Source organism: Calidris pugnax, unplaced genomic scaffold, assembly GCF_001431845.1.
Source record: "Calidris pugnax isolate Ruff unplaced genomic scaffold, ASM143184v1 scaffold133, whole genome shotgun sequence".
NCBI lineage: Eukaryota > Metazoa > Chordata > Aves > Charadriiformes > Scolopacidae > Calidris > Calidris pugnax.
Genome location: NW_015090977.1, coordinates 1,202,150 through 1,208,149, shown reverse-complemented (window position 1 = coordinate 1,208,149; position 6,000 = coordinate 1,202,150).

Here is a 6,000-nt window from a genome sequence, read left to right as displayed (position 1 = left end):
GTTTGCACAGATGTGACTTACTGTAGTTCTGCCTCCCATTTCCTGACTCTTAAGTCTGCCCTTAAAAATAGCTCCGTTGAGGCTCATAACACCTATGTGCAGCACATGATGTTCTTATCTGTTTTCAGGAAGATTAGCTAGAAACTGTCTGGGCTCATGTTTCCAAAATCTGACAATTGCACAGAAAAGGCCACACTCAGCTTTAGCAAGTCGAGGCTGTCCTCATAATGGAACAAGAAGCTGTTAACGCAGAACAGGGACAGGAAGATTAGCTAGAAACTGTCTGGGCTCATGTTTCCAAAATCTGACAATTGCACAGAAAAGGCCACACTCAGCTTTAGCAAGTCGAGGCTGTCCTCATAATGGAACAAGAAGCTGTTAACAGAGAACAGGGAGGGTGAAGTGTAATTCTTGTGCATGTGAATGAACTGTTACAGCTCGTACAATCTTCTACACCTTTTCAGAGGCAGGTTTGAAACGGGGCTCTGACTCTCTTGCTGTAGCTTGTCCCAGTTTTTCTTTTTGGATAACTGCCATTACATTATAAATAGACCACACTGCTAGATCCTATATTTTGCTAAACCACACAGATCTGGGTGTTTTCAGATATAGTTAGTTTCTTAGTTCAAAGTACTGCTTGCTGCCACACTCATTTTCTTTCCGAAGCAAAAGTGGTCTTTTACTGTGGTTTGTATGAGAGTTAAAGCCAGAGTCCTCAAATGCACCTTCATCCAGATTGAATTTAACTTGCCTATTTTCACACTTCCATCCTAGTGACTTCAGTTAAACAGTCTCTCACAGACTGTGTTGAGAACTAAGCTGAAGTTCTCCCAGGCAAGATTAAATACCAGAATTCAGTCCTTAATCTGGGTAGTTAGACCAACAGCTGGCTCTAGACTGTAGTTTATTAGTTTAGGCACAGTCATTTGATGAGGTGTGAACAACCTTTCCTGGTACAGGGTTTGGAATATATCATCATAAATTTGTGTCGGGCGAAGCTGGATGTGTGCTCAGCACATCCAACCAAAGGTCTCCTAAGGCCAAATCCAACTGGCCCAGGCACGGCCCGTTTCACTGCGCTGCTCCTGGGAAGCTGATTCACTACCAAAACCAGTGCGGTGCTCCCGGTGTTTCACACAGTACTTTTAAAGCAAATGTAATAGTCAGCAGTCCTATTTCTAAAGATACTACTTGATGAACAGGAGGATTTTACTTGTAGTTTCTAGATATATTTTAAAGCCATATTCTTCAGATTAAAATGTCTGGCTTTAGGTCTTAGTATCCTAAGATATTTTGTGGTTTTATTTAAATTTTCTATCTACCTCTGATCAAAAAAAGCCCCAAACTTGATTCTTTCTTCCCTTGTCTACAGCTGGACAAAGTTTCCTGTTTTGTTGGCCTGTGTAGTTCCCTCAAACTCCCATCTGCTAATCAGGTAAAGGAAAGATCAGCAGCTGTAAGTACACCTCTTTGGCCTCACTTGCAAAGACATACAAGTATTAAACATACTGTTTCTGGTGATAATGGAAAGACTCTATAAGGAGGGCGCAAGCTCTAAGGGTCACTCTTCTGGCATGTCCCAAAACAGAAGTCTGCGTTAACCATTGCTCAACAGCTCAAAACCATCAAAGCTGAAAAACACCATTCCCTGTATTTGGCACAGCAAGAAGTAACACCAGTACTGGTGCTGTTTATGTGAAACACGCCTGTCTGTATTCTCCCAGACCCTAAGGGTACGCATTCATCAAAAACTATTATCGATGGCAAAAGATCTAAACACGCCCACCATGTTTTCACTGACATTATCACTCCGAAAGTGTATGATTTTTCTAAGGCCGTCTCTACTTTTTCAAAGTAATAGCAAAAATTTTTGCTTTCTGGAGCACTTAGCGTGATCGTTTTCTCATTTTGGCTTTGTGCTTTCTGAATAGTTCCATAACGTGTAATAAACTAAGCATGACATAAAGGGATGTAATTTACAACCCAAATGCATGTGCATAACCATTTTCTTTTGAAAACAGTATGTAAACTGCAGAGCAGCGATCGTTTGAGATATTCTACTGCTGCCATTAAGTCATCCGTGAGCGACTCAGCTTCAGTAATATTTCAGTATATAATTATTGCGTGTGTGTGTGTCATCCCACTTTGGCAGCCATGAAGTAAAGAGTTTGTTGTCTAGCAAGTTTCTTTCTGCTCCCTAATTTCAGATGTAGCAAACCCTGGGAGGCTGCAGTACTCCAGCACTGTACTTATCTGCGCCTTCCAACAGCTGAGCGAACCGGATGACTGAAGAAGGGTGGTTTTGCGTTTTTAGAATAGTTTTGAGCTCGGATATAGTTTCACTCCTTTGGCAGATTAGCTTCTTTGGATGTTGTGGCAGCGGGCCCCTACTTTGAACTTCGTTCCTACGATTCTGAGGCACCTTGTCTATACCAAGATGGAAGTTTCATAAGCAGGGTAAGTTCTACGGGCGCTTCTGGGGGTGTTTGGTGTAGGTGTGATGCTTTTGTAGAGAGTGAAATCTTCCGGAGACAAAGACTAAACCTGTCTTCCAACTGGAGAATGCTTTTCTGTTGTGCTTGTTTCTGTTTTTCTCATTTATAAATCTTTCTCCTGAGCTGTGCTACGCTGACTCCTTGGGTATTCAGAAGTGAAGAAAGATAGACCTAATTTCATTCGGGTTTGTCAGCCTGACACACTGCTACGCTTCCTAATTTCTGTGCCAAGGGGATCCAAAATATACTATCATACAAGCTAAACTTAAATAATACATTCATCTTCCTCTGAAAGTTTTAGTTACTGTAGGGACTGTTGTAGGTAAAATACCTAACCTAATAGAATAGTTTTTATTTCATGTCCATAAAATTTATTCTTTTTATATAATTCAGAGATAGGCAGATAAATAACCTTAAAGTATTTTCCTCAGGGAAAAACATTGCTTTTCGGAGTCGTTTAAACTTTCTGTTAGGAAAAACCTTCATAGGAAAGAGTGAATTTCTCACAAAGAAGAAAATGACTTTTTGATAGCACTTGATATCAACTAAAGTCCCTCAAAAGTTTAAAAATCTTACAGAAAGATGAAACTCTTTCTATCATGTGATTCATATATAATAAATGAAGCACAAAAGTCAGAATGAACTTTTATTAGTCTCTCCCCTCAGGGAGGGGATTTCTTTTTTTCATGAGCTAGTAAGAAATAGGTTGTAGGTGCTGGAAGGTGTCGTGGTCTGCGCTGTGGATGTTCGAAGGATCCTGTGAATGAAACAGCGATTGGTAATCACGGCTGTTCCTCTGCCCCTAAGAGAAGAGTTTTGTCCTATGATATGACAGCTGAGTGTTTCTTTTGATTTGTAGGATTCTTTCTTTAGCCACTTTGTCTATAGTGTTAGTGAGCTATAGAGATATAGACATGTAGGATTTTTCATTTTCTCAGATAAGTAAAAGGAGAGTCTGTGATAACGTGTAAAGTGCCGCTTGCTGTAGGAGTGGCCAAGTCCCATTCACCATTACAGACAAATGCCCTTTTCCTATCCCCAGCACTCTAGAGGTGAGATACTAAGTTCTCAGTGTCCTCAGAATCCCCTTCAAAGTAATTCTTAATACTATAAATTAACACAGTATTTTTGTCTCACTGCCCACTTCAAATAAGCCACTTCTCTAGTGGCCTGTAAGTAACAATTAACTCGATAATGGGAGTAGAAAATAGTCACAACAAAAGAAGACACTCCATATCAGGTCATGTAAGCTACACTACTTATGATCTGACATTCTTCAGCACTGTTGCACTGTTTTTCTCTATATGTCATAGATTACAGAGAACGATAGTGCACAGAAAGATGACGATGAAAGAAGCTAGTCATTAAACTAACCCTAAGAAAGGGTAAGGGAAAAAGCTGATAAGCATAAAAAAGCTCCATTAAGCCCCATGACATTTGCATGGATATAGTTAAAACAGAAGTGAGCTCTGTAGGCCATATTGTCAAAAGTCCTAGCTTAGTTTTCATCTAAGCATGCAATTAATCGTGATTAAAAATGAGAAACAGACACTACCTCAGCACTGTAGCAAGGTACTTCTGCCATTGTGCCTGCAGTTATTTACTTGTGCAGACTCCGAGATCTCATTTAAAATAGTCTTTGTAGCTGAGACTACACAGTCAAATCTCCTGTGTGCTTTTGAAAGCTGCAGTCCATGAGTACAAAAGTGAATCTTTCCCATTTTTCCTTCCCAAATTGTTTTCTTAAATTACTGATGGTTCAATAGTCCTTCATCACCCAATACAGCTTCAATCCTATCTTTGACTATTTTCACCTCTCCTAAATGGTGTAGCCTGCTCTCAAGTCATTGCTAAAATCTCTGCAGTAAAAACTGGCTGCAGATGGGGCTTTGACTTCCTCCCACCACAGATGGCCCACGCAGAAACATGTTGCCATATCTGAGCAGCTTCAACATTGCTCACAAATGAGAGGCTCTTCCATGTCTCTGTTGTGTGCTTTAGAGATTTTAATCTTGATCTTTATTTTGCCAGCTCTTCCTACCACTCTCTCTGACCCCTCCAACTTTACACACCTACCAGCTGTGCCCCTCTCAACCTGGTAACTCCTTTTTGCTGACATACTTTTTGACCTATTAGTCCATTTCCAACTATTCTCTTTCTTTAAAGTCACTTATTTTGTGAAGATATTTAATGCCCATCTCCATCTTATTCTAGTCCCCTTATATTTGATTTATGTCAAGTATCGAATTTGCCTCTTCCTCTGGATGGGAAATATCTTTGCTCATAAACTGCTGTCTGTTCTTAAAGTACTTGGTAAGAAGTAAATAGCAGAATTATTTATGAACTAAGCAAGACAAGTAATTTGTTTTAGCTGTGTTAAGATGAAATGTTTATCAGAGTGTTCTCTGATACATGTGTCTGAAGACTACATGAATTGCATTTTCAAAGGCACAGACAAAACCCTTTTTCCTACCTCAAATATGTAAAACCCAAGTTTAGTTCTTTCATGCACTTACTGCAGTCAAAGCTACAGTGTCCTTTGTATGCAAGTGTACTAAGTAAATCATATTTGCTCCTTATAAATTATTTCTATGAAAGTTATGATATGAATTCTTAGAAAATGCATCCAAACTAGGGAAATGTGTAGTTCGTTTTGTTCAAACTTGCAGGCAAGTGATTTTTATGATTTGTCCTTGGGTACGGAGGGCATTCCCCTGATTTCCTTGGGAATGGGCCCATCACCTTGTAAAAAGTAGTATTTTTACATTCAGTGAATTTTAAAGTATCCTCAATTCACCTTCTCGCTTTCAAATTATCCTTGCTGATTTAAAATGATGCCCTTGAGTATTATATTGAGAAATAGGAAGATAGTTATTCATTATTACTTACAGAATTCATGTTGTGGGTGTTTATAAGCAGATAACACGCATTAAGATCCTTTTGTGTCGTGGTGGTGATTGATCCCATCCAGCAGAAGCACGATCTTTTCTTTTTCCCTGAAGAAATGTTGGGAAGTGTCACCAGGACACAAAAGTCCCTGATGAGCTCAGCCTGGGCATCGTGTTCAGAGTCTGTCTCTCTTGTTTCTGCTCTTCTAATGCAGTGAAACATTTCAGGGCTTTTTCTATGTTCACTTCCCTTCACATCTGAAACCTTCCTTCACACGTTGTATCCGTTGCACAGATCTTCCTGGAATTTACCACTTTTCTGAAGTTATCTTCAGGCTACTTAGATTAACTGTAAATATGCACAAACTTTAGGGCTACTTATAAAAGTTCTTGTGCTCTTTTTGTTTCTCTAAATAACACACTGTCCTTGTGATTGACAGGCTCCCTTCAGTTTAATTTAGGCACACGCTTGAATTTACCGTTCTCCTGGATTTATGGTATCACTTTTAATGGCGCTTTTCTTAGAGTGTAATTTAATCAGTCATGAATATAAACCTCCAGCTTTGACACATAAAATGGTGTGTATGTACTTAATAACTGAAAAATGGAAAACTTTG